The sequence below is a fragment of the Melopsittacus undulatus genome, chromosome Z, assembly GCF_012275295.1.
Source record: "Melopsittacus undulatus isolate bMelUnd1 chromosome Z, bMelUnd1.mat.Z, whole genome shotgun sequence".
Lineage (NCBI taxonomy): Eukaryota > Metazoa > Chordata > Aves > Psittaciformes > Psittaculidae > Melopsittacus > Melopsittacus undulatus.
The window spans coordinates 67379086-67403992 of NC_047557.1; the positions used below are offsets into that span (position 1 = coordinate 67379086).

The window sequence follows — 24907 nt, forward strand, 5'->3', positions numbered from 1 at the left end:
GTGCGTGCATTCCATCCGGACCCATTGGTTTATAGATGTCCAGATTGCATAGCTGATCCCTAACCCAATCCTCATCTACCAAAGCAAACTCCTCCTTTGCCCTGACTCCTTCTGGGGCTACAGGAATCTGGGCCCCCTGGGGAGAGTCTGCAGGAGTAAAGACAGAGGCAAAGAAGGCATTCAGCACTTCTGCCTTCTTAATATCCTCTGTCTCCAGGGCACCCACCTCGTTCAACAGTGGGCCTATATTGCCTCTTGTGTTAGTTTTATTTGCTATGTATTTGAAGAAGCCCTTTCTATTGTCCTTAATCCGACTTGCAAGATTAAGTTCCAAGGAGGCCTTAGCTGTCCTAATTGCCTCCCTACATCCTTTAACAACTGCCCTATATTCCTCCCAAGTGGCCAGCCCCTCTTTCCATAATCCATAGGTTCTCCTTTTCCACTTGAGTTTGCCCAGCAGCTCCTTGTTTAACCACGCTGGTCTCCTAGATCCCTTACTTGATTTCCTACTCATTGGGATGCTCTGATCCTGAGCTTGGAAGACGTGGTCCTTGAATGCTGACCAACTATCATGAGCCCCTTTACCACCTAGTACCCTTTCCCATGAGACTCCCCTTAGCAGTTGATTGAACAGGCCAAAGTTGGCCCTTCAGAAATCCAGAACTGTGGCCTTGCTAGGTATTCTCTTCCTCCCACACAGGATCCTAAACTCCACCATCTCATGGTCACTGCAGCCAAGGCTGCCATTGACCATCACCGCTTCAATCAGACCCTCCTTGCTGGTGAGTACTAAATCTAGCAGCGCTCCTCTCCTAGTTGGTTTGTCCACCATTTGCATTAAGAAGTTATTGTCAATGCACTGGAGGAACCTCCTAGACTGTGAATGATTGGCTGTGTGAGTCTTCCAGCAAATATCAGGGTAGTTAAAATCCCCCATGAGGACTAAGGCATGTAGTTGCGAGGCTACTTCCAGTTGCCTGTAGAAAGCTTCATCAACTCCTTTGTCCTGACCAAGAGATCTATAATAGACTCCCACAACTGTATCACCCATACCAGCCTGTCCCTTAATTCGTACCCACAGACATTCCCCTTTCTCCTCATCTGCCCCGGACAGAACTCAATACATTCTAATTGCTTTTGCACATAAAGAGCAACTCCACCACCTTGCTTTGCTGACCTATCTTTCCTAAAAAGCACATAGCCATCCATGAGCACATTTCAGTCATGTGAGCTGTCCCACCATGTCTCTGTAATTGCCACTAGGTCATAACCTTTAGACCGCACAGACTTGTAACTCCTCGTGTTTATTCCCCATGCTGTGTGCATTGGTGTACAGGCATTTCAGGGAGCGAGCAGAGCACGCTGATGGCACCCTTGGGAGGCAGGAGGCCTTTTGGCCTTCATTAATAATAGAACAATGCCTCACTAGTTCAGCTACGACCCCCTCGCACTTTGAATCTAACCTGAAGGTCTGTGAGTTAGCTCTGCTAACTCTTGTCCTAGTACCCTTTTTCTTACACATCTTTCTCATGTTCAGAGGCTTTACCCACACGGGGCTGCTTCTGAGCTTCTGAACTTCCAGCAAAACACATCAAAACACTGTAAAAAGCATTCATAGCATTAAGAATTCTGGTAGGAACAGCCGCACAATCCCCAAGATAAGGCCACCACTGCGAACAATATTAAAATCACTTTACACTTTAAAAAGTGCATCAAGGAAAGACTATACTATGTACAGCAAAGGAACAGAATACACTTATCCAATACTGAATAGTCCTACATGGGAATTCTCTTTATATATTCTTGACAGCAGATATAAACAACAAAAAAGAAAATGTACAAAGGCAAAGCACATTTTTTCCCCATTAAGAAGATTTTTATCTTTTCTGTAGCAGAGTATTCTGAAGGGGTAGCTATCTTTTTGCAAGAGAGAACTCAGAGGCCACTGCAAGAGATATGTTGCATATTTATGTTATGTACTAATTACTTGCAGCCCAGATTTAAGAATTTATCAGATGGACAGGACAGTTAATGCTAGAAGTGGCCACTATCATTTTAATTTTTCCTCTTTCAGTAACTGTCAATTTCTTCATATTAAAATACAGAAGCATAAAATCTTCTATGTAACTGCTCAACCACAAAATTTCCACTAGCATTTTTAATCTTCTTGCAAAAACAGGGAGAAGTTAAATAACCAGCTCCTTAAACAGTTTGAGCAAGAATTCCTGTTTGCCTTTTTTGACATCACATTCATTCTGGACAGGAATGAATGGGCAACACAAAGGCAAAAAAGTAAGTACTAAAACTGATCATCTCTGGAAAATTAAATTATCTGCATATGAAAAAAATAATTCCTCCATAGGCAAATACATAAGAATAGACAAATGTTTTATACAGAGTAAACATTTGATAGGAAAAGCTAAGCACACCATGTTCTTGGGACATGTTGTGGTCATGTTGGTGCTTGCTCAGGTTATTGATGCACTTCCCCTGTTTTTGTCTGAAAGAAAAGGTGGAACACTTTCACTTAGAAGAGTGACTGTGACATAGGAACAGAGCAAGGAGCCCAGTGAGAAACAGATGAAACAAATTGGCTAATTTTGCAGAACAGACAGCAGATTCTACGCCACTCCGCCATGCACACTTCTTAAATTTAGGGCCACTCTATTACATGAGTTCTAGTGGCCTGCTACTGCTACAGGAACCAGTAATTATGCAGAAACCCATAATCTCAGAAAGCCAGGCACAGTACATGAGACCCATTCATGCTTTTTGCATTACTGAAGTATTCCTTTAAAGTGGATCGTCCTTCTATGTACAGTCCTCATGCATTTAAGACCATTAATGCGTAGATGAGGCCCACAGTCACTTGATTTAGTAGTGGACTTGGCAGATGGACTTGATGATGTTCAAGGTCTTTTTCAACGGAGTTGATTCTATGGTCCTATGCACTAATGGCTGCACAGCAAAAGCCTGTGCAACAGGGTTTGAACACAAACTATCTATAGAGAGAACTAGAAAGCTCACTCTTCCAAAAGCTGAGCTTTTGGCAAGTCTACCCAAAAAGTTGTGAGAAACCTATAAAGGAGCCTTCCAACCCAGAAGCTCTAGCAAGTGGTCTCCGATTCACTTAACGCTTTGCTCATGGAAACAAGACAATGTAGGGGGAAGAAAGGCCATTCTCATGATAAAGCTGCATGGCCATAACCTCACAACCTGGTACTCCAGCCCCGTGCCTGCTGCACCTTGCACAGTGGGGAGAACAGACTGAGGCTCTAGGGAGGGCTACAACGTCTATGTGCTCCATTCGCTCCGGGGCCTCACAGTGCCCAGCCTTCCTCTCCAGTGAGCACCAACCTGGCTGGCTGTTGCTAAGCTCAGGAAGGTAGCCTTTGCGGTCTCACAACCAGTGCCTGCCGACCCCCTGCTCCAACTGGCACGCCATCACCTTGCCATGTGCAGGCAAAAAGACCAGCTGCCCACTCTGCTCCCAGCGTGCCTCACAAGAGCTGAACCAATACCCTGCAAGGAGGAGGGACGGTACAGTGAAGAAAAATCTGTACTGTTTCTGACAGCTTTTATTTGTGCTTAAGCATACAGGAGAGCTGATATAGCTACAAAACAAAACATTCTATCTATAAAAAGTATGAAAAACTTGATTATTTCAGAGATCCCCAGAAGTTATTACTGAACCACAGAATCACAGAATGTGCCGGGTCCAGGGCTTTATACTTCACCTTGTTGAATTTTAGGAGATTCACATGGGTTCACCCCTCAAGACTGCCAAGGTCCCTCTGAGTGGCATCCCTTCCTTCAGGCCTTGGGGGTCACTGGGGGCAAATTTGCTGACACAATCAGATACCATAAGAAAAGTGACAAAAATTATGATAGATATGGGTTAGTGACATTGGTCACAAATTCTGTGGTTCCTCTCCTTACTGAACAATTTGCAAGACAGTGAAAATAATAAGTGGAAAAATTTACAAAGGACAGGAAGTGGTTCTGCATTGATATATATACATATATATTAATTATTGTTTAAATCTGATTGAATAGTAAAATCAGTGATAGGATTTTTTTGAAAGTGGAAATATAATTTGAAAAAGAATGAGTTCAAGTCAGGCACTCTGTGGCCTCTATTCTAGATGCACAGTGAATCTGAATTCCTAATCTCTGAACTTGTGAACATTTTATTTGTTATAATTGTCTTTATAAAATCAGAACATGCTAATTGAGGGCAAAATTAACACTAATTATTACTTATCCAGTGGATAAAAATATCATTCTGAGGTGGAAACAGATAGCTTTCTGCCACATTTAAGTATCGAGGATCTTTAGCAGAAGGCTTTTGTGAAACGTGCTTTGGCAGCTTAAGACATTGCTGTCCCAGCAGTCTGCCTTGTTATTCTGCTACAGAATTTCTGCATAGTTAGCAGAAGTGAATTAGCTTTACTGATACAAGCCCAGTTGTAGCTTTCATGACCTTTTATGGAGAACCTGAGCTGAACCAATGACTTGTAGCGTGTGGTGGCTGAGGTACTCAGTCTGTCAGCTTAGCCACAGGCACAAGGGGACAACTGGACCCCACAGTGATTTAAGATGCAAAAACTTACCTACCTAGTGAAAGACTTGAGACATTCAGCTTTTTTGGCTTTGAAGTTAATTGATACTATTTTCTGTTTGGTTTCCTAAAGATACAATTAGTGGTTTGATAACTCAAATGATTTTGCTTTGTGTCAGTTTGTAATATTTTTAAAGCTGGCTTCAGCCAAATTTGTGAAAGGACTACAGAAATATTAAGTCTTTGAAGGTTTTGTGCAAAATTGTCATAATCTGGCTAGCTAGAAGCCATCCTGCCAAATGAAGAAGGTATAGTAGGGAATGGTGGTAATGTCTACACTCACTGGTGTATATTTCTTCATATATTTATTTTAAATCCATAAAGCCAGTTTGTGACTGATACCGCAGACTTCCAGTGGCGAGGTACTTGTGGACAGGAATTGTGTTTCCCAGCTCCCCTGGGCTTTTTATAACACAGCCATGGAGTGAGTCTTACTAGCTACTTAAACTGAGGTTTTATCTTTCTATTTAAATACTATAGAGCACTTCCTGAGCATGCATCAAAGACATTTTCTTATTACTGAAGTATTTCATAAGACCTGAGAATATTTGAAAGTTAACACTGCATGAGCCTATTTAGGCTTTTGATGGCATTGGCTTTAGGACTTCAGTTCTAGAAAGTACTGCAAAGCAGCAATGATTTCCTAATTCACTCTTATTTCTTACTTTCAAAGTATAATTCAACAGCTGGGAACTGACATCTTCAGATGAGACACCACCCCCTTCCACTTCCTGAAATATCATGTCAAATTATTATAGTTTCTTGTGATAGATATATAATCAGCTAATAATCTGACCAAGGACAGTGCAGTACAAATAGCTCTGGCTCCTCATCCCATTCAGTAATCATTGATTACCTGGGACACTAATAAGCAGTCAAAAACTGAATCTGTAATAAGCATCTTGTTTTGTTTCACTTTGAGTGGGTGCTTAGTTTTCCTGGGTGAATTTCAATCCCAATTTATAAGGGTGTAATTCCCTGTTGTGCTTTCTCCAACAACAAAACCAGATCCTGCCCCTCCTGGCTTGTAACCTCTTGTTCCTTTTCTCAGCATCAGTTATCTACCTGATGAGTTTTGTCAGTGCGATTATTTGTGGCAGCATGCAGTATGGTCGCTGAAACTACCAGGATTCCTAAAAACCAGTGATTTGACTTTGGGCACAATTAAAATGAGCAATAGAAGAAAATAAAATGAACAAAAATGGTTAAATATAAACTTAGCAGACTCAATTCAACATACATATTTTAGAGTGGGATGTATGTTGGACAGAAAGCATACAGCTCCACCTATTTTTTTTCTTTCTTTTTCTCATAGAGGATCTGCTGTATGTGGACTATTCAGTGATATTACACGAAATCCTAACACAAGCTGATAAATATCTCAAGTAGAAGCTAAAATATCTTCTAAGTACTTTGTGATCAGTGAGTCATTAGCATGATACTGCTTGCGCCCTATTGTCTGGAGTGATTTGGAACACTTTCAGTACTAGGCTTTCTTTCATTCCCTCGCTGGATTTCCGTCAAAGCTGCAAGGTGTGATTTTGTTGGATTTTTGTCTGTCTCAATTCTCTGCATTTTTCTCCTGCCACCACTAGAGGTCAGTGTAATGCCAAGAATGCTAAGGAATTGGTACAGGACAATAATGCCAAATTTCTGCTAGTTGCTCTGATCATAGAGATTACTTGAATGCAGCAGTGATCTGTATAGCAGATCACTTCTTTATTGTCAGTACAGTTGAATTAGGGGAAGGGTGAGAAGCTGGGAGTAGGTCAGTGTGAAGTCACCTGTAGATGGTGAGAATGTTAGAGGCTGACTAAACCACAGAAGCATGAAGCTTGCTCTGGCAAAGTGCGTTAAGATCAATTAGCCGTATTCCATTTACTCTGTAGAGCCAAAGAAATGGCCATATCTTGCTAACTCTGGTCTTAGCAGCTCCTCGTGCTAACATAGGTCATAGTGTGTTTGCAGTTTTGAATGGTGTTGTGGTTTAAACCCAATGACACAGTCTCTCTCTCACACACCACCACCCCCCCACCCCACCCCCCCCCACCCCTTTTTTTTCTTCCTCCCTCTTCTCCCACTCCCAGAGGGATGGGAGGAGAATCAAAAGAATGTAACTCCCATGGGTTGAGATAAGAACAGTTCAGTAACTAAGGTATAACACAAATCACTACTGCTACCACCAATAATAATAATGATAAGAGAAATAACAAGGGAAGAGAATACGACAGCACCCACCGAAATGAGCCAGATCCAGAGAGAGCAAGCCCTTCCATGGAACCCCAGTTACCTCCCCGGGCATGATGTGCTGTGGTATGGAATACCTCTTTGGCTAGCTTGGGTCAAGTGTCCTGTCTCTGCTTTCTCCTGGCCTCCCCTCCTCTCTGGCAGAGCATGAGACTCACAACGTCCTTGGTCAGAGTAAACATTACTGAGCAGAAACTAAAAACACTGGTGTTATCAGCTTTGTTTCCAGGCTGAAAGTCAAAACCACAGCACTGCACCAGCTGCTAAGAAGGAGAAAAATCAACTGCTACTGCTAAACCCAGGACAAATGGGAAAATAGCTTGTTTGATACTCAGTTTCTTGCCTTTTATTTGTTACCTTGCTCTTGCATTATGAGGCAGGATGAACAAGGATCTATGTTTTTATTGTATATGTTATTACCAGTTTTACGTGGAAGAGAGGCACTCCTGTCTTTCACGCTCTCTTTTTTCATAATTCTTCTTACATTTTCCTGAGCTTGTTAGGAAATAATTCCACCTTTTTTCAGATACAGTGCCTGGTGATGGCATACAAAATTCCAGATGGTTCTGCACAACTACATAAGGACTGTAATATTTTTATTACATCTTCCATTCACAAACAGACTTCACTGTTTCCCTTCCTTTTCCTTAAAGCACGGTTCATTGACTAAAGATCTTCACTGGGCTTCAGTGACAGGCCAGTTTCCTTCAGAATTGAGAATATTAATTGAAAACTCCTACCAGTGAAGTTTTTTTCTCCAATATACTTATTTTTGTTTGTTGTTACTTAATTTGTTTCCATTGTATTTGCCTATTCAGTTGACTTGTGCAGGCTCTTCTGGAGTTTCTCTCAGATTCTGTTGGTACCCTGAATAACTATGTTCAACTACAAAACCCAGTAAAATACTGGAACTTTGAGGATTCTGTTAAATATGTGATAACTCAGATGTGTGTCATGGTTTAAATCCAGTCACCCATAAATCAGCCATGCAGTCTCTCTCTCACTCCTCCCCCTTACTTCCCTCTGCTCCTGGAGGGATGGGAAGGAAAATTGAAAGAATGTAACTCCCACAGATTGAGATAAGAACAGTCCAGTAACTAAGGTATAACACAAACCACTACTGCTACCACAAATGGTAATAATGATAAATGACAAAGGAAGAGAATACAATACCAGCTGCTGACTGATAATACCCAGCCGGACCAAGCACTGACTGATACCTAGTCCAACCCTGCAGTGAACTAACCCTTCCGGGTAACTCTCAGTTACATCCTGGGCATGATGTGCTGTGGTATGGAATACCTTTTTGGTTAGTTTGGGTCAGGTGTCCTGTCTCTGCTTCCTCCAGGCTTCCCCTCTTGCCTGGCAGAGCACGAGGCCCAGAAAGTGCTTGGTCAGACTAAGCATTTGAGCAGTAACTAAAAACATTGGTGTTATCAGCACTGTTCCCAGGCCAAAAATCAAAAACACAGCAGTGCACCATCTACTAAGAAGGAGAAAAAAATGACTGCTACTGCTGAACCCAGGACAATGTGATATGTGATAAACTTCAGAAATTTCTGTAGGCACTCTCTACCACAAGTCTGGTGGATTGCGTTGGAGCTTGTTTCCTCAGGGTGAAGGGTTTTTTCCTTCCTCTTCTATTTCTTTCACTGTGAACAAGGCAACAGGGTAGGTTATAATGGAGGAAAAAAGAAATTTTGAACAAATGTTGTTTCCCCTCTGTGATGTAAATCCACCAATTGACTCTTTCTTTTGTGGTTCTTCTAGAACTGAAAATTTCGTAGGAATAAGTACAAGAAATAACCAGTTAGTAACCTGATTTTCAGATGCTCTGAGCATCCCTAAAAGAGGACTAAAGAGTACTCAACTGCTAATGTGTGAATCTTTGTGCCAGTGCCATATCACAGACTGATCCCTTAAATACAATTTTAGGCTAACATGTTTCCACAGGTAGATATAAATAATCCTTTACACTTGCTGAAAAAGCCACAGAAAGTCAGTATAGGAATTGCTTGGTGCAGAGGTCTCCACAGCAGCATGTATCTATTTACTCTAGAGCTAAGAAGAAAACTTGAAACTGATGCAAGAAAATGACACATTAGCTCAGTCACAGAGTGTCCACAATACTGCTCAGTAGCCTGGTGTGCAGCTGAGCTGCACCAGCTTTTGCTTGTGAGAATGTGGCCTTTGTAAAGCCAAAGGATTGTTGATTTTTGTGTAGGAGGACTGATTCATTTCAGAACAAGATGTGTGTATATTGGCACTCTATGGTATACACACATTTGTTTTAGAAAAGTTAACTCGTAATTCCTGATACATTCACACATTCTAGAAATAGCTTTAATTTCCAAAACATTAGTTTACATAAACATAAACCCACTTGTCATTGCCAACATTGTTTACTAAGTAAACATAATAAATATTTGTTTTCTAAATTACCTCTGCACAATAATGGTAGTACTGGTAACTTTTCAGGGTGGTTTGTGAAAGCAGTTTTCATCTTCCCTCTGAATGTCTTAAGGTACTTTGCATGCTAGCCAGAAGGGTGTTCAGTTCATTTGGCACTGGGCACATTTGAAGTATGGCTTCTAGGTTTTGCTTGGCACCTTCTTTCTGTTTTCTTGGAATAAAATGCTGCTAGTTGTCCTGTAGAAACAGGCAGGACAACAATGAGAAAAATAACAGTATCTTAACTTTTCTGCAGGGTGTGTTCTGTTTGCAGTGTCACTTGGACAGGCCCAGGGCTACCTACTTGTTTGTTCCCTGGTTTTCACCTCATGAAAAGCGGTAGAAGAGATCTCAGGTTTGTTGTGCAGAAAAGTGCTTGTTTATTCTTGTCCAGATAATGAGAAGAGGGTGTCTGGGTACTTGGATTACCAGTAGGTTTTCTTGGCAGATCTGTTCCATAATTGTGGCTCCTGATTTTGTTAGAGTGGAGCCAATAGTTGTGTTACAGTGTGATGCATCGGTGTTTTGCCTTTTGCTCTGTATAAGGGGTTAAGAGGTGGTCACAATCCTCTCTTCACTCACTGCACCGCCAGCTTTTCTCACCCTGGAAAGGGTGCTGGCATATCATTACTGTAAGAGCTTCTGTCTACATACAAACGACATATCTTGAAAGTAACTGTGCCTCTGGGTTACTGGGAAGCAGGGGAAATGGAAGCAGACACAGTTAGTTACTGGTGAGCAGAGTATTGAAAAATGACCACTTCAAACAGTTAACAAATAACACTTTCAGACTCGCATCTTGCCTTTTCTGTAGTGTTCTGACATTTCTGTTTCTGGTCCTCATGTGTCCATACTAGAAGTTCCTAGTCATGATGTGCTTAGGAATTGCCTAATTTGGACAAGTAAGTAAAGAAGTGGTGCCTTTTAAAATCCAGAAAATTTTGGCCATATCTGTGCTTGCCTGATGGACAATTTTTCTAGTCAGTGAGCAGTGTTGTTGTTCCTAATGGCAGCAGTAAGCCCTATTTCTCAGCCCCTGACCAGAAAAAGTATTTATGCTTATAGTACAGTTCTCTTCTGCTTGTATGGTAGCTCTGATTTTTCCTTGAAATCTGGTGTAAGTCAGTGGCAATACTTGAGGGATCTTTCAAAATGAGGCAGCTAGGTGCAAGCTGCAGCTGCCATAACAATTTGTGCATCTTCTGACCTACTTCCACTGAGTCCTTAGGAAAGAGGGAAGCTGGAAGGAAGCTACATGCTGGAGAAACTGCTTTGGCTTGCGATCAGTTTAGTCCATGCATTTTTTTTTTCCTTCTTTCTCCCTCTTCTTCTTCTGCCATGCCCCTGTATAATATGCTTTGATGACCACTGATCTTTTGCATGTTTTAGTCTTTTTCATTATATTCTTTCAGATTAGGGTGTAAAATCACAGTTTTTCTTATACTTGGCAGCACTGTGTGATTCAGAGAAGGAAGTGTTCAGTTGTGAGACCGTGCAACAGCTGAGAAATAGTGCTATCTGCTGGTAGTAAAACACTGCATTAATATCATTTTACACTAATGCTGCTCATTAATCCTCAGAATTGTAGTTTCACTGGAAAAATGTTGGCCTAACATAGGCTAAGATAATCAGAGCTTTTCTTTCATTCTGTAATTGCATATCGTTTAATTAGGAAATTGCAGACTGGTAGATCCTTTCAGGCTGCAATCAGAAAAATGTCAGTCTTAATCTACAATATTTGTCCCTTTCAGTAACAGCAATTATGAGCTATGAATTACAAATGAAAAAATATACACTGTGGTATTCATCTATACTGCAACTCAAACAGGTTTTCGGTTTATTGTCCTGTGTATATGAATTTAGTCACCAGGAAGCTTTCACTTGTCCTCAAGAGCTGATTGCTTTAACTCAGAGTGGAACAGCAGCTGATCACAGGTACCCTTTCTGTAGAAGATATTTGTCTTCAGGGACTGTTGAGGACATACTCGCAATTCAGGCATGCACAATGATTGCATACCAGGCTGAGTCAGCTGAGAGCCTAGATCCCTCAAATACCCATGCCTCCTTGCACATACGTTCTCACTGGGGTAGATACAACGCCGAAACTCTGGAAAGGGAAGCGTAAGACTTCTGTCATAGCCTATCTCTTGATCATTATATGTAGTCCTTTATTTAACTCTTCCTTTGCAGGGCAGAGAGAGCTAGTCTTCAAAGCCATGGACTACGTGATACCACTGTAGTACACTTAGCAATGTAGAGCCTGTATTCCTCTGTGGATCTAATTCCTGGTCAACGAAGTCATGATTCTGCACTGGGATACACTAAGACGTGTAAATACTAACTTGACATTGATGTGAAGTTGGAAGCCATTCAGAGTGGCCTCTTATCCGTATAAGAACAGTTTTCAAACATAGATATCACTATTTCACTGTTTGTTGGCCAATTTAACACTATTTAGTTCTAGCTTTGTTTACCAATGTGTACTTGCTGTTTCACTCAGACTTTGCAACAGAGAACTCTGCTGTTACCTGGTCAGGTTAAAATTAGTCATTTCAATGTTTGGAATAAGTGCAGATTTCCAGATTTGGCATGTAATTCCCTAGTGTTTTTGTGTTAACCATCTTACCTGGTTAAAATCTAGAATATATATAGCTACTCTGGAAGTTTGCTTCTAAACTAGCAACCAGATATGAAATTTTGTGTTGGTATTTTGCCCCAGTTTACATTTACTTTAAACTTAAAAACTGCTCTGTCCCACAAAGTGACTACAGAAAGTGACTGCAGGAACTGCTTTTGTTTCTCAGCAGATTTGATCACTGGATTCAGGGAGGATAGGTTAAACAAGCACTAACTAACTTTTCCTCCTGTTAGAGTCAACTTGTCTAGAAAGAATACATTGAATCTATTTTTCATACATTCTTCATAGTGTTGCTTACAGAATGCCAGCTTGTGTAAGCCCTTTGAAAACAATGGGTTTCCCTGGTCCTGCACAAAGGCAATATTTCTCTTGCTGAATATTTGTTACTGTCATCATATGTAAACAAGAATTAAAACAGCTTGCCTTTCAATCTCAATGCTGAATCTTGGCTTGTCAGAAATCGCTTCATTCTAATGTGGACATACTGATATGAAGTTTCCAGGAGAATAATACATATAGAATGCCCAAAACATCTGCCTAAAAGATTGTTGTGGTTTAAACCAAGTCCGCACAGCTCGTTCACTCACTCCCCCCCCTTGCTCCCCCAACTACCGGAGAGTTAGGAAGGAGAATCCAAAGAATGTAGCCCCCATGGATTTGAGATAAGCACAGTTTTAATAGCTAAGGCATAACACAAATCACTACTGCTACTACTATGACAAAAAATAATGATAAAGCAAATAACAAGTGAAGAGAATACAACACCTCACCAGCCACCGACCCATAACTCACCCCACCCTGCCCGACCGAGCACTGACCGATACCTTCTCCAACCCCCAGAGCTCCAGCCCTTCCGGGTCTCTCCCAGTTACATCCTGAGTATGACATGCTATGGTATGGAATACCTCTTTGGCTAGCCTGGATCAGGTGTCCTGTCTCTCCTTCCTCCTGGCCTCCCCTCCTCCCTGGCAGAGCATGAGCTCAGAAAAGGCCTTGGACAAACCAAACATTTGAGCAGTAACTCAAAACATGCTTGCTATCAGCAACTGTTCTCAGCCCGAAAGTCAAAACACAGCACTGCACCAGCTACCAAGAAGAAAAATGACTGCTACTGCTCAAACCAGGACAAAGATAGAAGTTAAAAAAATAATTTTTACATTATTGTTTTAATATGGGAGTCAGAAGAGGAAATTGGAATATCTCAATCACAACTGATAGACTTCAGAGATGAATGATTTTATCAGCCACAGATACCAGTTGTGCTTCTTTGTGACATGTTGTCTTAGTGTCTTCTCAGGTTTCCACTGCTATAAAGTCTGTTATCCTAATAGTTGTTAACTCATGGTCTTCTCTCTTCTGCCACTGAAGTGTCACTAGGTGTTGTGTGATAGAAGCATATGGTATCGTTGTGACTGAGGAGGGATTCCTTGTGGAAGTATGATGTCAGCTGGAAGGTTTTTTCTTTCAGCTGGAAGCCTTTCTTTATCTACATTTTTTTAATTATTATTTTTTTCTTTATTGAAACTGACAGGCCAGTCTGCAAGCAGGCACCTTGCCACTCCAGCAGATGAGCAGGAACATGAGTAGCCAAGAAAATAGATCTGTATACATCTCAAACCTGTGATGGTCTGGTTCCCCAAATGGACTGTCATTGTAGCCCTTCACAGGGAACTTCCTTGGCACATGGCTATAAGGGAAATAGAATATTATAATTAATTACTTCCAAAAACCAAGCTATCAAAATTATTGTGCAGTAAAGTTGCTGGGTTTTTTTCCCTGATGACTAGGAGGCAGAGTGTCTGGAGTTAACAGAAAATCTTCGATGTTGTGTGGTGAAGGGAAGAGGACCATGAAAAGCTAAAGATGGGTAAAGATGGAGTGTGCCATGCCAGAGTTGCAGCTGAGTAGCTTAAAAGAATGATAGATTTACCTCTTCAGCACCATCTTTAAATTTTTGTTTAACATTTAAAGCTAGTAATACTTCTAAGGACTAACCCAACTTGAAAGCTCTATGCAGTATGCTAATATGTGGTAAATAATAATTTATAGTCCCATATCACAAGAATTATTTATAACCCAGAGCCAGACAATAGGTAACTGGTACTGGGGCAATAAGAAGCTGGAAAAACAGTCTCAGATAACACAGAGACTGGATATGAAAAATGTATGTAATAATATGTTTTATTTAAACATGGTAATCATTCGAGATTCTGCATTTCAAATATTTTTTTTTAGAACTTTTTCCCTTGCCAGAAATTCTTTCAGCCTCATATGTTTTCACTCAATGGAAGTAGAGTGTAAAAAAGTCTACAGTTTATACCTCTGTGTCATGGGTTGAGCAGTAGCAGTCATTTTTTCTCCTTCTTGTAGCTGGTGCAGTGCTGTGTTTTGACTTCTGGGCTGGGAACAGTTGCTTGATAGCGAGCATGTTTTGAGGGTGTTTTTGTTCAAGGCCTTTTCTAAGCACGTGCTCTGCCGGGGAGGAGGGGAGACCGGGAGGAAGGAGAGACAGGACACCTGACCCAGGCTAGCCAATGAGGTATTCCATACCATAGCACGTGATGCCCAGGATGTAACTGGGGGAGAGAGGGCTGGAGGGGTGGAGCTCTGGAGGAAAATGGAGGAGGGAGCATGTGGTGCTCAGCCGGGGAGGGTGAAGTGAGTTATGGGTCGGTGGCTGGTGGGGTGTTGTATTCTTTTCGCTTGTTATGGGCTTTATCATTATTATTTGTAGTAGTAATGGCAGTAGTGATTTGTGTTGTGCCTTAGCAATTAAACCGTTCTTAATCTCAACCCGTGGGGCTACATTCTTTGGATTCTCCTTCCTAACTCTCCGGGAGTTGGGGGACTTGGTTTAAACCACGACACTTTGATTAAGTGAAAGATCTAATAATTTCTCCACTTTTTTTTTTGTTCTTTTTCCCTAAAACTATTATTACAGTTGTCCTTTTGTTAGTCTGTTTTCCTAAGGAAACTAAACCATTGTGATCAGACTTTCTGGCTGCCAGGTCTCCTCAGAGTTATTAAACCCTTTTGGACGCTTTCAACTGATTTCAAAGTTGAGAAAAAATAATCTTAGAATGAAACGTACTCCTACAGATCGTATTAGAAGTATGAGCTTTGTAGAAGCAGAAATTCTGACTGAGGAAAAAAATGACTACTCAGCTGTAAGATGTTCTGTTCAGCAGCCTAATAGCCAGCCAGCAGTCACACATACAGTTGTGTATTAGCAGCTGTGTGTTGTCTTTTGCCTTGTGAGGCTTTTGTCTAAGGGTGCAGAGAACAAGGATACAATCCCACAAGAAGTTCACTTTTTAGTCCTGCTAACCACAGAGCACCCTGTAATACTTACATGTTTAGATGATGATAAAAATCAGCATTTTCAAAACAGAAATTGATTCAATGCAAAATGCAAAATAAGATCTTTCTTCAGGACTGCTGATGTGTTGGGCTGGCCAGATCTATATGTGGAATGTTAGAGAACATTAAAACATAACAATTAATAATATTCAGTCAGAACAAACAAGAACATCACAACGATGTAGGGGGTTAGAAGGTTGGGTCTAAATCTGAACTTCCTTCTTTCCTACACATGCAGAGGAATGTGTGACCTTTACTTATGCAGACACCTGGGAGGTACTATTAAATCAGGCCATTAAGGCATTAACAATAATGTAACCTTAGCAGCAAGCAGCACTGCAGAAGCTAGTTGTGCAAGTATTTATTTGTGGGGAGATTTGTGATTTCTGCAGAACCCCACACTGCTGCAGTTACAGTTAGGGAAACCTTTGACTGCAGGGTAGATATTTCATTGTCCACTGCACAGAGCACTGAAGGTGAGTGTCAGATAATTCTTTTGCCCTTGAAACGGGGGAATCCGAGAGTGCGTGTGTGAGCCCCAGTAACTGGCAAGTACTGATGCTGAAACCTAGCCAGATATGTACTCTGACATGGCCTAATGCTCAATCTGGATGATTCTCCAAATCCTAAACTGTTCATGATACACTTTTCTGTTTTTGGAGCTAATCTCATTTTTCATTCTTACAGATAAAATAAGAAACATGCAAGGCCCTTCTAAAAGAATTTGTTAAATCTAGGCTGATTTTTCATCCATCTCTGTCCATTACCTCTCAATATTGCTTACATGATTTGTAAAATGATGAAGCCCTGCTGTCCTAGATGTGAATAAAATCCTTAAAGATGTGATTTTCCAGCCTCAAGGGACTTGTTATCTGAAGGCCTGATCCATAGTGAAGAGCGGGAGAAAACTGTTATTAGATTACCTGCATTCCTGTGGTGATGTTAATTGAATGCTTAAGGTTAAATGTCATAAATGCAAGATCTGGGCCTAAGAAAGTAAGTGATTTGAAAATAAAAATAAGAGGGATACAATTAAATCTGAGTGTTAAAGGTAATCTGAAAACACATCCATATACTTTTATATTCTTTACATTGCTATTATATAGCTGTTTAAAAATTGAAAATGAAACCAGATACCAGTTAGCTTAGGTGTGGATAGAATTTAGATAAGAGACAAGACAAAAGACTGAAGGAAAAATAAAATATGGATTTTTTTTTTAGTTTTAAATAAAGAGTACAGTAGCTTCTACAGAAGCAATGGACTGGTAAGCTGGTTGCATAATGCACCACATAACCAAGTTGGTTTTTTGACCATCTCTAGACAAAAACACTCGAAAGCAGATTGGACCAGGGTATTTTTTTATTAGCTCTTGGCATTTTTCCTCTCTTTTTTTTTTTTTTTTTTCATTCTAGAGCACCATACATGCTGTGATTCTGAACTAGGATGGAAGCCATAGTTTTAGAGGGATAGCTGTATTTTAGGCTTAGGTTAAAAAAACTGTCAGAGAAAGTACTATTTCTAATCACAAACTTATGTCCTTTTTCCCCTGAAATAATTCAAAGCTGCAGATATAGGCAATGTAAGTCAGCTCAGAAGGTAGGCGTTTGTCCATTGTCATTATCTGACCTTAGAAAGGTAAACAGTTACGTTAAAAAGAGGCCACAGCAGGCAAGGATTCCAGAAAGCTTAATTTATTCAATTCAAAGAGCAAGGACCAGCCACTTAAAAAGGCATGTGATTAAGATGACTCACTCCTGGCAGCAACATACTATGCTAGAAAGGAAAATCATCTTGGTTCCAGTGCTGTAATAATAAACAGAAGCTCATATATCCTATCAAGAAGATGAGGAGACTTAGGTGTATAGGTTCAGGTGAATTTGAAATTTGCCCATACCTTTATGCTTGCTTTGAAATGATGTGGAAGTTCAGAAAAGTTTGCATAATAATGCTAAAATAATTATGTTGCATCATAAATAAAATCATATTTTTGCATGATAAAATCATGTCCTTGCATGCACTTTTTTATGCAAGGTCATTACATCATTGTCTGTCATGATGTAAGTGCAGCATTACACAACTTTAAGAATGGACCCTTGTTCTAAGAATAATTAAAATACAAAATCCATGTACTTTATTTTACTGGACAAGTACTTTCTTGGTCATACGTGCTACCAGCTGATGGAGATGCTGCAGATTATATGGAGGGCTTGATACAACTTTGGGCAGTTTAAGAGTGTGAGGGAGTGATGGAGTTTCTTCCATAGTAGTGGAATTGTTTGTAATTATGATTCTGCCTCTTTTTTGATTTTATATCTATGCAAATACTTACTGCTTTGAATATATTTTTAAAGGAGCTTGTGATGTGTCTTGGGTTTTGTTGTAGTTTTAAGACCAGCTGCTAACTCAAACCCACACAGCCTCTCTCTCACTTTCCCCCTTCTACCTGCCTGCAGCAGAAGGGATGGGGAGGAGAATCGAAAGAATGCAAACCCCAGGGGTTTACAGAACAGTCCAGTTTAAGAACTGTTTAAGAGCAGTCCAGTAACTACAAAACTACTACTGCTACCACCTATAACAATAATGATAAGGGAAATAACAAGGGAAGAAGGAAAAGGGGAAAGGGAAAACAATAAACACAAGTGATGCACAGTACAATTGCTCACCACCTGCTGACTGATACCCAGCCCAACCTCAGCAGCGATCTGGGCTTTTCAGGTAACTCCCCTCAGTTTATATACTGGGCATGATGTGCTGTGGTATGGAACACCCCTTTGACTCATTTGGGTCAGGTGTCCTGTCTCTGCTTCCTCCTGGCTTCTTGTGTCCCTCCTTTCTGGCAAAGCATGAGAGACTGAAAAGTCCTTGGTCAGAGTAAACACTACTTAGCAACAACTAAAAACACCGGTGTGTTACCAGCACCGTTTGCAGATTAGAGTCAAAAAACAGCACTGCACCAGCTAATAAGAAGGAGAAAAATAAATTTTACAGCTGAATTCAGGACAGATTTTAATATAAAACTTCTTATATAGAGAAGGGAAGAAAATAAAATTAAAGAAGTGCAGAGACAGACCTTGTCTTGCTGAAGTCAGCCTTTATTTAGGCAGAATTTCAAAGCAGTCACAAGGCCAAGGCTTGTTGACTATAATTTGCTACAGTTCAGTATGATTCACTGAACTATTTGCACAAAATGGAGCTTATGGAGCACCTACTACTTTTTACTGAAGTTTAGTTGTTTGTAGTTGTTTTTGTGCTTTGCTCTGTGGATAACCTAACACCGAAATCAAGCCTTTGTGTAAAGAAAGATAGTCACCATGAATTTATCTCTTATGGTCTTGGTACAAAAGGTCACTTGTAGGAAGCAGATTTAGCTCTGGAAGATGGCACGTACAGGTTATGAAAATTTGGACCATTCTCTGGATTTTTAATACTTGTAAACACACCCTTGGGCTTTGTTTTTTGTTTTTAGGTATGCAGGATTAGTCATCTGATAAATGGTCTAACCCCCTACAATTTGTCTAGTGACTTCAATCATGGTAATGTGCAGTTCCCATTAATTTATCATATATGAGATTTATTTCAACTTTCAAAACCTCGAAATGTAATAAATGAATAGGGGGAAAAAAGAAGTTTCCTTCTCTTTCTCAAGATATATAGCTAAGTAGTTTCTTTTCTCCAAAATAGCTCTATAAATGAGCCATTATTACAGAATTTAACCCAGTATTTGTTCTAGCTTTGGAACTTTAAAGGAAAATATGCTTTTAAATTGCAATATATGTTTGAAAACTAATATTTTAAAAGGCTTAAAACATCAAATCCACATTTTTTCTAGAAAAGCTAAATTGTATCATTTATTGATGGCTTTATGATTGCTCTATAGCATAGAAATTTGGATACATGATACACAAAAATGCTGTAAAGAGAAAAAGCTGAATATATTATAGTGTCATATCTTAGTGCTCATGAATTCTGTTTTTATACATATGGCATGTGTAGAGTATAGAAGTGAGATGAAATGACAAAGACACTAGGAGAAATTATATAGCACCTCATTCAGTGTCTTTTAATAATATTTGGTAGTATTCCTAATAGTTTGCATTCTGTTTTTTTTTTATACATCTACTTTTTTTCTTTACAGAATTTGATTCTGGTGTCTCAACATCTCCCAAAGAAGGACAAAAGATAACAACAGAAGCATTAGAGTGCCTAAAAATGTATTTTTACTGTGAGGGATGGGGATTGATGCTCCATGGCAATGAAGAGGATACCTTCCTGTGTAGAGCTTCCAGTGTTTTTCACCTTTAAGGTTCTCTAAAAAGCACTCTGGTAGATGAGCCTTTTATTCTTAACCTGTTGTGAATAGGTCTTGGTCTCATAGAAATAATTCATGAGTCCTCAGGCTGAAAGCCACAGATCATGGTCAGTCTTTTTAAATGGGGCCCATAAACTCAGATGAACAGCTCTGTTCCTGTGGCTTAACATCGCTGATGCCTAAATGTGAACAATGCTTGACACACTAAAACTCACTCCTGGTGTATCTCATGCTGAACTTCTGAAAACTGAGACAAACCAGAACGAGTACCTGAAAATTCTGATGAAATGAATACCTAAAATTCATTTCAGAATGAATACCTGAAGCTGAAATGTTGCAGTGAGTATGCTTTTATAGACAGACACAAGAAGTGCATTATGCACAATACATTGACTGCACCTAGAGTTACCTGGAAATAGTCCAGCTTTGTCCCTCAGATCATAGAGCTACACTGCCATGGCTCTGAGCCTGAGTTAAAAAGCTTGCTGAGCAAGCTCATGTGTCTCTGCACCTGCCTCCAGAGCTGCTCCAGGAGACAGAAAAGATGTGTCCTTTGGGGAAAGCTGAACACTTCTTCTGTGATAATTGCCAATGCTTTCTTTTAAATCTATCCTATTAATTCTAGCAGGTTTTCAAGATTATGAGCTTGGAGAATGGAGCTTGTGTAAGAATTTATCCTGTAAAAGAAGTCCAGCTCATTTATTTACATTGAAAGCTCCTTGCCTCATGTTGTTTTATCAACTTCATCTCTTCAATCTTGTCCTTCTCTATAAAGCTAGGGTAATTTTGGATACAAAGTTACTAGAGGCCCCCAAATCATACATTTATTTAAAATAGTTTGTGTGATGACACCACAGTCAGTGTAAGGACAAAAAAGCTATTTTACCATAAGCACATAATAAGAATGTCATGCCTTCTACTGCTTGTCATTCATGTACTATACTTTGAAGTTAACAGATGTTTTAGTTCCTTTGCAGTTTTCAAGATTAGACGTACTATATATGGAGGGAAATGCTTCGTTTGCAAGCAAAATTTTTCAGATTTGAAATAAATTTGCCTAGACTCATTTATAACAATTTTGTAAGTGTAAGCTTGATCTGGAATGATGAACCTCAGTTAATCTGAAATTATGCTTTTTTAGTATGTGTCACTATTGCCAGCAGTCAGGAGTTTAAACTGAAGAAATTAATGTCAGGGCACAGTTGGGGTGTCTTTTTTAATGTATGCTGACGTACTTTGCAAAGTTGATGTCATAAGTGTGTATTTTCTATTTTTCTTACTGAGGGCCTTTATAAACATCAATAAAATGGAGAGTTCATCTGAATCATACTTTGGTACTACTTCATACTCTGCTATTCCTGAGCAAAAAAGAGTTGCCATGGGAACTTAAACTGAGAGATGCAAGACAATAATGTAATTCAAACCGTTTATTCAATGAATATGTTCTCCTTCTGTTAATTATGAAGGATTTGTTGTTTCCTTGTTTTTTTTCTGTTGTTTGAACTAAGTTGCTAAGCAATTGGTATTAATGTAATTTCTGAGTACTTCTTTGCACATATTTAATATATATATCACATAGAAAGGCTGATAAGTTTTGGTTGAAGAGAATGGTAACATGTTGTGATGCGTTGCTTCTACCTGTGCATCAGGTACATTTTCTTTCCTTAAGAAATTTCCTTTTTTCATAAGCTTATGTTTTTGATGTAAATACTTATATTTTCTGGATATGCACTTTACAGGCCACATTCTGGGTGACATTTCTGTCCGTACACTCTTTTAATGTAATATGTGTTTAATAGAAAAAGACAAAAGGAATTAAATGTGTTACTTGAGCATACTGTAGCAGGATTTCTTGGAAGATCTTTCCTCAGGCTGATTGATTAAGTAGGGAGCAATTTATTTAACAACTATTTAACAATTTATTTAACTCAAGTGTTTAAAAAAGGATTTATTCATTGAAACTCATTTCTGTCACAAGTGTAATACTGTAAATTTGAGAAGAGTTTTTAAGGTAGGATTTTTTTCATATTCTATTTAAATTCTATTTTATTCTATTTATATTCTATTCTATTTATTCTATTTAAGCAATTTTACAGTATATTTTGTTGACTAGTTTCTTGTCAGGTAGGTGCAAATGTTTTACAGATAGATGAGTAAGTAGCTGTGCTAATGTCTGTTTTTGTAAGGGCTGAAACTGAAATACAGCAGGGTATTTTTCTTCAAGTTAGTCAAATGTGGACAACTCAGACTGCTTGCCTTTGTTTTCTAGCTTCTCTTAAATATCTGTCTTCTTCATGCTTAACATATTTCAAAAGTTTTGATTTTTTTCTAATGGTTATTGATCATTAATGACACTGGACTGACAGTGATGGAAGCTAAATTCCTCTGTGAATTCACAGTTTCAATCCAGGCTGCACAGTTGCTTCAAGACAATTTTTTGTAACTGACCTGTTCTCATGGGCAAGTGTCATAGGTTCAGCAGTAGCAGTCATTTTTCTCCTTCTTGTAGCTGGTGCAGTGCTGTGTTTTGATATCTGGGCTGGGAACGGTTGCTTGATAGCGAGCATATTTTGAGGTACTGCTCAGGTGTTTTTGTTCAGGGCCTTTTCGGAGCATGTGCTCTGCCGGGGAGGAGGGGAGGCCGGGAGGAAGGAGAGACAGGACACCTGACCCAAGCTAGCCAATGAGGTATTCCATACCATAGCACGTCATACCCAGGATGTAACTGGGGGAGAGTGGGAAGGGGTGGAGCGCTGGGGGAAATGGAGGAGGTAGCACGCGATGCTCAGCTGGGGAGGGTGGAGTGAGTTATGGGTTGGTGGCTGGTGAGGTGTTGTATTCTCTTCACTTGTTGTTTGCTTTATCATTTATTATTTGTAGTAGTAGTAGCAGTAGTGATTTGTGTTATACCTTAGCAATTAAACCGTTCTTATCTCAATCCGTGGGGGCCACATTCTTTGGATTCCCCTTCCTAACTCTCCGGGATTCAGGGGAGCAAGGTGGGGAGTGAGTGAACGAGCTGTTCAGACTTGGTTTAAACCACGACAGCAAGTTATGTTTCAGACTGCAAAACGTCCATTTCTGATTCACAGAGCTCTGCAATGACTTCTGTGTTCTGACTTTTAATTTAACTTTGTGTTCTTTTTCCTGTCCAGTCATATTCCTTTTCCTACACCTTATCTTCTGTTCTAATCTACATGAATTTTTTTTTTCGACCAGTGTTGTTCCCTGAATGTTGATACTGAGTATACCCAGCCACTGGTGTTAAGTATGATGTAAGTTCTACTCTGAAGAAGTGTGGTTGGCAAAGTAGGTGTGTGATTTTTGGCCACCAGTAGCCTGGCTGCCTGGTCAACTGTTTCAAAATCCTGGGAGATGAGTTTGCTTTAGTAATTTCCATTTCTGTATAAGGTGTCCTGGAAAAACGACTCATGTCCAATGAAAGGATTGGAAGATTTTGCCTGTGTAGTGTTTATGGGTTTAGATGAACCAAGATTTTCCTACACAGCTGCAATTTATATAAACATTTACTAATGTGTACAACGAAGAGCTGCTTTTTTTTTCCTTCTTTTTTCTGGGTGAAATATATCTTTAGCTTTTCTTGACAATGTGATACTGACCAATATTTCTGCACTTGTACCTGGAGTTTGCTAGCAGCACAGGACTTGAAGGTTTAAAATTCAAAAAATGGAAATGGGATGCTGAGTGATAACCAAAAGAAATTAATGGTGTAATGGTGGAGATTGTCTTGTCTCTCTGCTCAGTGATACAGGCTTTATCTGCATAGGTGACCAGCTGTTTGTTCATTTTTCTACCTGAAAGTTGAGAGAATTAATCCCACAGTTTCAGTGACATAAACATGAATAGAATTTGCCTTCTGTAAAAATGTTGACTATCCCTCATTTTGTGATTGAGCTCTCTTACAACAGCAAGATCTGTTTTGGCTTCAGAATCATATAGCTAACTGCTTATTGATTCTCTCTAAGCTTTTGGCGGGTGACTTGAGAAACTATTAGTTCGATCCCTACATTATTGTCAACTTTGTCAAAATCATTACTTGTGTCTAAATAGGCTTTGAAAAAGTTTCACATCAAGAACATCTCTTTCAGACAGCTCGTTTGAACCTTCCTGAGAAATGTCATAGCAAACAAAATAAATCTTCTTCTTTCAGTACCTTGTGTTTGACAGACTTTTCCTAGCAGGCAAATACTTATGCTTTGAAAGAGGTAGTTAAAGAAAATTAAAGTAAATTATCTTCTCCAAGGTCATCACTTATTTAGAAAATTAATGACTACAGGATTTTGACAGATGACTACTTGGATTTGACAGATGGACCACTCAGTGGGTAAGGAAATGACTAAATGATTGCACTCAGAGAGTTATGGTCAAAGGCTCAATGTTCAAGTGAAGATCAGTGACAAGTGGTGTTCCTCAGGGGTCAGTATTGGTGTAGATGCTGTTCAGCATCTTTGGACAGCAGGACTGATGCACCCTCAGAAAGTTTACTGATGACACCAAGCTGTGTGGTGCAGCTGACATACCGGAGATAAGGGATGTCATCCAGAGGGACCTTGACAGGCTGGAGAAGTGGGCCAGTACAAGCCTCATGAAGTTCAACAATGCCAAGTGTAAGTCCCACACCTGGGTCAGGGCAATCCCAAGCACAAACACAGGCTGTGTGGAGAGTGGATTGAGAGCAGCCCTGAAGAGAAGGACGTGGGGTGCTGGTTGACTAGAAGCTCAACATGGGCTGTCTTCAGTATGCACTCACAGTCCAGAAACCAACGGGCTGGGCTGCATTGAAAGGAATGTGTCCAGCAGGTCAACGGAGGGGATTCTTCCCCTCTGCTCTTGTGAGACCCCACCTGCAGCCCTGCATTCATCTCTGGGGCCCCCAGGACAAGAAAGATGTGAAACTATTTGAGCAAGTCCAGAGAAGGCCATAAAGATAATCAGAGGGCTGGAGCACTTCCCCTATACAGACAGGCTGAAAGAGCTGGGCTTGTTCAGCCTACGGAAGAGAAAGCTCCAGGGAGACCTTAGAGCAGCTTCTAGTGCCTGAAGGGGCCTCCAAGAAATCTGGAGAAGGGCTTTTTACCAGGGCTTGTAGGGAGAGGACAAAGGGGAATGGCTTTAACCTGACAAAGGGGAGATTTAGATTAGGCTTTAGGAAAAAAATTCTTCACTATGAACTGCCTGAGGCACTGGAACAAGTTGCCCAGAGAAGTTGTGAATGCCCCATCCCTGGAAGTGTTCAGGGCTAGGTTGGATGAGACTTTG

General features: G+C 40.0%; 1 non-coding gene across 1 annotated transcript; it reads right to left on the minus strand.

The window, feature by feature from the left end:
- Positions 1 to 2159: 2159 nt before the first annotated feature.
- Positions 2160 to 2287, minus strand: LOC115945304 (small nucleolar RNA SNORA13). Its single transcript, XR_004079669.1, has one exon. It is a non-coding gene; the product is annotated as a small nucleolar RNA SNORA13 (small nucleolar RNA).
- Between the last annotated feature and the right edge of the window lie 22620 nt (positions 2288 to 24907).